This window comes from Grus americana, chromosome 27, assembly GCF_028858705.1.
Source record: "Grus americana isolate bGruAme1 chromosome 27, bGruAme1.mat, whole genome shotgun sequence".
Lineage (NCBI taxonomy): Eukaryota > Metazoa > Chordata > Aves > Gruiformes > Gruidae > Grus > Grus americana.
Genome location: NC_072878.1, coordinates 2,473,251 through 2,482,654, shown reverse-complemented (window position 1 = coordinate 2,482,654; position 9,404 = coordinate 2,473,251). Strand labels below are relative to the sequence as shown.

Genomic DNA, 9,404 nt, shown 5'->3' with positions numbered 1-9,404 from the left:
CGGGAGTGGGGTGGGATAGCCTGGGCATGGGTTCCTGGAGCCACTGCTGATGCCTTTGGGTATCTGCAGTCTCTGCATGGAGCAGAGAAAATACCAAAAGCATTCAGTGTCCAAAGAAAGAAGATAAACTGTGCTGGCAAGAGTGTTCCCCCTCTTCCTTGACCATCACCAACAGGATGAGGAGTGCATCTGTGCAGCTTAGACTTGGATCCCCAGCACTTACATTTCAGTGTGAGGCTCCCAGGATACGCTGGGATCTCTTGTCCGTAGGAGCAACAGCACAAATGTCTGTGTCCACTGGGCCTCCCTCTCCTGCCTTTCCAGCCCAGGCAGAGGCAGAGGAGATGGTTCTCCCACACTGCATGTCCAACAGGACTGGAAGGAGTCATGCCTGCTTGCTCCCCTTGGCTAGCAAAGGAGCAAGGGAGGCCCCTGTGCACCTCTCGTGCTGGAGAGAGGAATCCTATCTGAGCAACATGCCGAACGCTCTGCTGCCTTCAGCTCCACACAAGCCCGGCCCCTCTGCCTCAGAAGGTCTGAGGCTTTCTAACTCTGTGTGAGTTGATGAAGATGCAGTCATCTGAAGGGAAGTGAGGCGAATGCCATTTCTGGGGACTTTCCTGTTCACCAAATTCAGAGATGCCCCTGGTTCAGTTGCCCTGCCTCAGTTTACGTCATGCTGTTGGGGTGTCAGCGCTGCCTGGAGCTGTTGACAGTTTCCACCAGCTCAGAGCTTCCATCCCACCAGGGGGTCAATTACATTGTTTTTACTCCCTGCAGATCCTCAGGAGGGACACGCGGCAGCAGGAACCTTCAGAGTCTCCTTTCTGCTATAAACCCTGGGATGCTTCAGAGAGCTGGGAGCCTTCAGGTGCTGCTGGAGACTCACCATCAGAGCTGCTGGGAGGAGAGGGCAAGGGCAGACTCAGGAATGAGCCCTGGTTCGGGGCTTGCAGTGAGGTCCAAGAAGTGAAGAAATGGTAGGGAAAAGGCAGAAGCTAAGACCTTGACCCTGGGCTTCATTGCCATGATCCATCAGAGCAGATGCCACCCCTTCATGACAAGGACTGCAGGTTTGTGTGGATGTGCTGAGGGGGAGTGAAGGCTGGGCCTTATTAGTCAATCTGCTGTGTCTTTGAACAGAAGAAATGAGAGTGTAGAGACCCGAGTCTCAGCCTTGTCCTTTCCTGCACGTCTTCCCACCCCAGCTCCCCACTTCTCCCAGACAGCCCCGAGCCCCTGGCACAGTGAGACCCCGGGGACAGCCCCTGGACACTCTCCCACCTGAGCTGGCTGGGGGGAGCATTTGGGCAAGCTGCATGGGGCCAGACTGCCTGTGCCCTTTACTTCATCATTCACTGGGCTATTTCGGTTGTCTCTGGGTTTGTTTTACTTTTTAGTTGTTGCTGGGTTTTGCTTGTTTTCTCACTCCCTCGGCATTAGAATCATGTAGGTTTTGTTCTGCAAGTCTCAGCTTCCTCAGTCCCGTGCGGTGGAGAGGGCTGGAGTGTCAGTTATTCTGAGTAGCTTTGGGCAAACTCTCAGGACATTTCCTGTGATTACCACCGCTGGAAGAAACGCATTCCAGCCTCAGAGGTGGGTGTGGGACACTTAGAGGGAACGGCTTGTGCAGAGAGGTGTGTTTCTCGGGTGTGAGCTTTCTCCAGTCATGTGCTGAGGCATGTCCCTGGCATTGGCCATGGCCCTGACCCTGATCCTCTCCCACCTCACCCCATGGCACCCTGGGGATGACCTGCTCAGTGTCCTACTTTCTCAGGGAGCCCCACAGGCACAGCTGGCCACGCTGAGGTCCTGCTGCTGGGCTGGGATTTGCAGGGAGGCAGCCCCCAAGACCTCAGGAACCACTGCTGATGAAGGACAAATGTGAAGCAAATAGTTCTGCCCAGCAGCTTTCAATCACAGAATCACAGAGCAGCTGGGCTTGGAAGCCACTTCAGGACATCATCCAGTCCACCTCCCCCCTTCCTAAAAGCAGGGGCAGCTAGAGCAAGTGGCTCAGGACCATGTCCCGTCTAGTTTTTAATATTCACAAGGGTGGACCCTTCGTAACCTTTTTGGGCAACTGTTCCAGTGTTTGACCACCCTATCTTTCAATGGAATTTCCTGTATTTCAGTGTGTCCTTTCTTCAGGGCACCACTGAAAAATGTCTGGATTGGTCTCCTTAAACCTTCCCATTATTCTCCTCTGCACAACCTCTCCCATGTGGCTTGGTTGACTGCCAGTTACCCCTTCCCTATCTTTTTTTTTTTTTTTTTTGATCACTTCCTTTTAACTTTTTATGCTGCATTTTGACCTACAGTGTGGTTTTTAGCATCTCTCTGGCAGTCCCACAGCACAGTCCATTGGTCATCTGAGCCAGTAACGCCTGATGTGCCCTTTCTCAATTGGAAGAAATTGGCCTGTTGGGTGGATGGGAAGGAGTGGGGCGGGAATCCTTTCCTTCTCATGTGAGTGCTTCAGAGAGCTGTGGCCACTCACCCTGCGATGTGCCCATCCCTTGCTTTGGAGGAAGGGTGGTGTCTGGCGTGACGTTTCACACAGTGGGCTTTTTTGGAGAGAGGGGTTCCTTTTCTCTGGCACACTTTCTCTTTCCTGAGAGCAGAAGGATGTCGATCCTCAACAACTATAACATGTTTTTCAGGGCATACCCAGCGGCATATGAACGTTGTTTGTTTCTCTGTGAGCAAATGCACTTCATGGATTTATTCTCTAGTGAGAAAGAAGAACTTCCATTGAGCAGCTCACCTCCAGAGTCTGCAGTGGCTCTGTGGGATGAGTGTTCTTTACCCATCAGGAAGAACATTTATTTTATGCTTTCACTAGGCATGAAATACATAAAGCTAGCGTGAACAGAAAAATGTCCTACACAAAAAAATGTGGAAGGTAAACGCTGAAATGTGTTTCTTTCTCGTAGCCCCTCTTTGTGACAACTGAGAAAATAAAAGACAAACAACATTGCATGGCCGAAGGGGAAAGGGACAATGGGACAGCATCCATGGATTTTGTGCTGCTGGGAATACGTGATGTCCCCACGCTCCAGTACCTGCTCTTTCTCCTCTTGCTTATGATCTGCTCAGTCACCATGATTGGGAACATCCTCATTGTTGTGCTGGTGGTGGCAGACCGGCATCTGCACGCCCCCATGTACTTCTTCCTGGGCAATCTGTCCTCCTTGGAGACCTGCTACAGCTCCACCATCCTGCCTCGGTTGCTGGCCAGCTTCTTGTCTGGGGACAGCAGCATCTCTGCTCACGGCTGCATGGCTCAGTTCTACTTCTTTGCTTCCCTTGCAACTACTGAGTGTTACCTTCTGGCGGCCATGTCCTACGATCGGTACTTGGCCATATGCCAGCCTCTGCTCTACGCCAGCCTCATGACCTGGAAGGTCTCTTTACACCTGGCAGCTGCATCTTGGCTAGGGGGTTCACTGCTGCTGGTGGTAGTCACAGTGTTCTTATCCAGTTGCAGTTCTGTGGCCCCAAGGCAATTGACCAGTTCTTCTGTGATTTTACCCCATTGCTGGAGCTCACCTGCAGTGACACCAGAGTGCTCAGGCTGGCAACACGTCTACTATGTGTTCTGGATCTAATATTTCCATTCCTGTTCATGCTGGCCTCCTACATGTGCATCATAGCTGCCATCCTGAGGATCCCGTCCAGCACGGGCAGACAGAAGGCCTTCTCTACCTGCTCCTCTCACCTCACTGTTGTCACTGTTTTCTATGGCACCCTCTTTGTTGTCTACATGCTGTCTAGAACAGGCCCGCTGAGGCAGCTCAACAAAGTGTTCTCCTTTTTCTACACCATCCTGACGCCCCTGGTCAATCCCCTCATCTACAGCCTGCGGAACAGCGAGGTCAAGGAGGCCATCAGGAAAGTGCTCAGGAGAGCCCTGGCCTGCACCCAGAGCTCATGCTCCCTTGGTGACGCAGGCAAAAGATGCTTCTAGCTCCTTTGGAAGCTCTGGATACCAGCTGGCTCTTCCAAAGCACATGCCACTGAGTCCTCTTGTGAAGTGGCAAAGGGAAGAAAGCAAAAGGTCCTTGGAGAGAAATATCATTGTTTAAAAAAAAATGTTGAAAATGTCATGGGTTTGCTTTTTCCTTGAAAATAAACACTTTGGTGGTCTTATGTGGGGAACTGTTGAAGTATCAGGATTGAATAAGAAGCCTTTGCTTATCCTGCTGCAAGGGGAGGTGGAGAGGCTGGAGTGAGGGGAGCAGTTCCTCTGTCTGAGGGCTGAAACAAGGTCATCGCCTGGATCTCCCCCCACACACACACCTTTCCCTCCCCTGTTCCTGGCAGAAGTGAGCATGTCCCTGCTCCAGCTTTTCCCTTCTGGCTCCAGCTCAAGCTTCTCTTCTGTCTTCACCCTACATCTTGGACAGAGACCGTGACAGCCATTCCCTTGCCCCAGTCTCTTCATCCTTGGAGGATCAGGCTTCCCACCTCAGCCCTCCTTCCCCACTAGAAAGCTTTGACCCATTGTACTGGGCTGGGGGGGAGCTCATTCTCTTCATGGCAGCCTGTAAGGTGCTGTGCTTTGGACTGGGGACCAAAACCGTGTTGATAACACACCAGATGTGTAGCTATTGCTGAGCAGTGTCTGCACAGCATCGAGACCGTCTCTGTTTCTCACATTGCCCTTAGAGTGAGCAGGTTGAGAGTGCACAAGAAATTGGGAGGGGACACAGCAAGGACAGCTGATCCAAACTTACCAGATCTTCCATGTCATATAGCATCATGCTCAGCAACAAAAATGGAGGGGAGGGCTTTTTTCAGTGGATAGCCATTGCTTGGGGACTGGCTGGGCACCAGTGTACTTGTGGAAGCTGGGGAGTGATTGCTTTGGCATCACTTATTACTTTGGGGTTGGTTTTTTTGGTGGTTTGTTATTTTTTTTTTTTCTTCTTCCTTCTTCCTCTTTCCTGTGTGAAATTCTGGGTGCTATAATTTAAGAAGGATGTGAAGGTCCTTGGATGTGTCCAGAGGAGGGCAATGCAGCTGGTGACAGGGCTGGATGCCATGTCCTCTGAGGAGCAGCTAAGGTCTCTGGGATTGTCTAGTTTGGAGAAAAGAAGGCTGAGGGGTGACCTGATTGCTCTCTACAGCTTCCTGAGGAGGGGACATGGAGAGGGAGGTGCCGATCCCTCTGATCCGGTGCCAGGATGCCTGGAATGGTTCGAAGCTGCATCAGAGGAGGTTTAGACTAGACATTAGGAAGCATTTCTTTAGAGAGAGGGTGGTCAAACACTGGAACAGGCTTCCTAGAAAGGTGGTTGATGCCCCAAGCCTGTCGGTGTTGAAGAGGCATTTGGACAATACCCTTCCTAATAGGCTTTCATTTTTGGTCAGCCCTGAAGTGGTCAGGCAGCTGGACTAGATGATCATTGTAGGTGCTTCCAAACTGAACTATCCTATCCCATCCTATCCTATCCCATCCTATCCTATCCCATCCTATCCTATCCTATCCTATCCTATCCTATCCTATCCCATCCCATCCCATCCCATCCCATCCTATCCATTTATGATGCCACCCTTACTGGCCTCTCCTTCAACCCTCATGCACAAGGGCTGACCCAACTTGTCCCCTTCCCCATTGAGGAGCTCCATACATCCAAGTAGCCTCTTTACTTTGAAGAAACTTCACTCTGGATCCTCCCAGCCTGTCTCTCCTGAAAGCCTCTATCCATCTGTGGTGGTTGGACTGTGGCTACCCACCAGGTGCCCACCAAGCTGCTCTGCCACTCCCCCTCCTCAACAGGGCAGAGGGAGAAAATACACCAAAAAGCTTGTGGGTCAGGATGAGGACAGGGAGATCACTCACCAATTACCGTCATGGGCAAAACAGACTTAACTCAGGGAGATTAATTTAACTTATTGCCAATCAAATCAGAATGGGGTAATGAGAAATAAAATCAAATCTTTAGACACCTTCTCCAGAAACCTCCCTTATTCCTGGGCTCAAATTCACTCCCAATTTTCTCTGCCTTTTCCTCCGCAGCAGCACAGGGGTTAGGGAAATGGAGGTCACGGTCAGTTCATCACATGTTGCCTCTGTCACTCCTTCCTCCTCACACTCCTCTTCCCACAGGAGATAGTCCTTCATGAACTTCTCCAACATGGGTCCTTCCCACAGTGCGGGGTGCTCCAGGGGCTGCAGGGTGGATATCTGCTCCACTGTGGTCCTCCATGGGTGGCAGCGGGACAACCTGCATCATCATGGTCTTCACCATGGGCTGCAAGGGAATCACTGCTCCAGCACCTCGAGCACCTCCTCCCCCTCCTTCTTCACTGACCTTGGTGTCTGCAGAGGTTTTTCTCTCATATAGTCTCACCCCTCTCTTCCAGCTGCTGTTGTGCAGCAGTTGTTTCCCCATCTTAACTATGTTACTGCAGAGGTGCTATCACCATCACTGTGGTGGGTCCATCTTAGAGCCAGCTGGAACTGGCTCTGTCTCACATGATGGGGCAGCTTCTGGCATCTTCTCACAGAAGCCACCCCTGCACACCACCCTCCCCACTACCCATCCCTTGCCACGTAAACCCAATACAAATCCCTCAACATCCTTTATATGATGTACCCTCGACTAATCTAGGATGTCTTAGATCTCAGTGTATGACTGCTGCTTGACGTGTTCAGTGTGGTTTGAACATTGAAAAATAGATATTGTGGGCCTGGCTTGCACTTCTGACCCTTTAATTTCTTTTTAAATCCTGGAGCTTGTGTGTGTGATCTCACCTTTGAGGGAGGAAACACAGAAACATAGGCGGGCAGGACTGAAGTGGAGGATTCTGAGAGTAGACCAAAAAGCAAGGAGCAGGACGTCAGGACAGCGGGACAGAAGGCTTTGACCTGCTGGGTGCCCCGCTTGGAAGAATCCCCTGGGATATGGCCCTGAAGAGAAAAAGGGTGCAGAGAGCTGTCTGATGGTTAACGAACTCCTCTTCAATCTCCAGAACGGTCCACCTGGACATTCAGGAATTCAAGAAAGGGTGGCAGGAGGCTGGCACGGAGGAGAACAGAGCTCCTGCCAGAAACCAAGCATGAAGAGGAAGCAGAGAGAAGGTGGAAGGTGGCTGCCTTCCAGCCTCAATGGTTCTGTGGTTCTGTGCTGGAGGGAGCCATTTGCACATGTGTCTGTCTGTGCATGGGGGAGCTGGGGGGGACGAGGAGATCCTGGAGCCAACGCCCAGATAGCTGGAGGACCTAAGACTAGCTTCTGGAGACATCCTTACTGTTTGAGTGTCTATATAGGTATGTATTTTCCCGCAACATAGCCTACCATACAAACACCCAACCCTCATTTACCCTTTCTCCACTGTGGAGGGTTGACCCTGGCTGGACGCCAGGTGCCCACCAAAGCCACTCTGTCACTCCCCCTCCTCACCTGGACAGGGGAGAGAAAATATAACAAAAGGCTCATGGGTTGAGATACGAACAGGGAGAGATCATTAAACAATTATCTTCACAGTCAAAGCAGGCTCAACTTGGAAAAATTAATTGGATTTATGACCAATAAAATCAGAGACGAGTAAATGCTGGGTTTGTAATCTTGTGTGCTCTTTTGGAGATTGTGTTCATGATCATTCCTTCCTGGGTCTATAGAGCCCTGAAACTCCTCATGCTCTTATCTTGGGAAAGATTTGACCATCACGGTCAGCTATCTGCAATAGGCATTAATTAGCAGATGACCAAATGGAGATTCAGTCAAGGGAACCCTGAGAAACACACCCAGGATTACTCAGCATCAGAGCCACCTTGCCATTGCCTTTGCCTACCTGTCATCCCTGCCTCCACTTGCCTGCTCTAACCAGCCCCAGAGTTGCTTTGTCAGGGATGGCCCTCAGGGGGACCCATTAATGCTCCAAGAAACTGTGGAGTTTGCATCGGACTGTGACTTCTGGAGAGGTTTCATCAGCTTCCTCTCAGGGTCGGACCTTCATGGACTCATCCCCAAACCCACCAGAGGGGTCATTAACATGCCGCCTTGGGCTGGTCCTCTGCTGCTGCTCTCCTGGGATGGAGGGAGCTCATGGCAAGTGGGCTGTGCTGCAGAGAGACATCTCTGGCCAGGAGCAGCTCCTCTGCAGAGCCCAGCAGGGCTGAGGGCACTGCCAGGGTATCTCAGGGAGATGAGCAAGGCAGATGAAGAGCTTAAAGGCGGTCAGGATTGGGAGGCTGACTGAGAGCTGAAAAGAGAAAGATTTGCAGCCCTTGACACGGTAAGTCTCTGGGTTCAGGGCAATGCAGCTGTAGTTCCTGGAGGCATCTCCTCAAGCTGGCACAGCTCACAGCTCCTGGGATCTGTAAGGAGGGGGCTTTTTTAGGCAATGTTGAATAGCTGTGTAGCCACAGTTTTCAGCTGGAGGTGCCCAGGGTTGTACTTCAGAGGACGGTCTCTGCACACCAGGGGAATCTTCTGCCTTCCAGTGTCAACTCTCAGCCTGCCCGGGGAGCTCCCCAGGGCACTGCAGGGAGAAGCTGTGGGTGGAAGGAGCGACCCCCTGGAAGGGCAGGGCAGGGTCCTTCTGCTCTTGAGAGGGTGCTGTGTGGTCAGGGCTGATCACAGCTCCAGATCACCCCTGGGACATTTCCCAGGGCATTTTTCAAGGAGCATGGAGATCCCCTTGGGCAGTGCCCTGGTGCCAGGAGGGGTCTGCAAGGCAGAGCTGAGCACACAGAGGGTGGGATGGGCTCTGGGCACAGGGACAGGGAGGAGAGGTGTGGACAGAGCACCAGCTCCTGGCAGGGACAGCTCCAGGCAGCAGAGACATGGGCAGGGAGTGGGAGGAAACTGCAGCCAAGCCCTGGGCTAGGCTGCCTTCAGGCTGCTCTCTTGTGGTCCCTCACTCTAGATGTCTGCTGGGCGTTGTCTGCTGAGCCATGAGCTGACTCTGCCTTTAGGACATCCCATCTTCAGGACATCGGACTGTCTGCTTTGCCTGTGCTGCTGGGCTTGGGAGCTGCCCCAGAAGAGCACGGCTGTGCTGTAGGATCCCAGGGAGTGCTGAGCTTTCCCTTGGAGGTCAGTTCTCTCCTCTCAGAGGCCTTTGCTTCCCTCAGAGAGGGGCTGTGTCCTTCTCTCTCAATCACAACTCCACCTTTATGCTGGGAAAAAAGAACCGTTTGCAGATCTGCTCTGAACCAGGACTCCCCATCTCTCATCACAGTCTAGTTTTGGTGTTTTTTTAAAATGTAATTTGTGTGTGAGGTCATCTTCAAGGCATCACAAGGAAAAGTGCAGGGCAGCTGGGTAACAGTCTAAAGGACACTGCATCTCTCCTGACTCTGCACTAAGCTACAAAGAGCTGAGCCTTTTTGCCTGTCCTGTCACATTCCCATTGCTGTCCTGTTCCCATTTTCCATCCTAAAATGAGTA

General features: G+C 51.9%; 1 pseudogene; it reads left to right on the top strand.

Moving 5' to 3' along the window:
* Positions 1–3,017: 3,017 nt before the first annotated feature.
* On the top strand, positions 3,018–3,970 carry LOC129196914 (olfactory receptor 11A1-like; annotated as a pseudogene).
* The last annotated feature ends 5,434 nt before the right edge of the window (positions 3,971–9,404 follow it).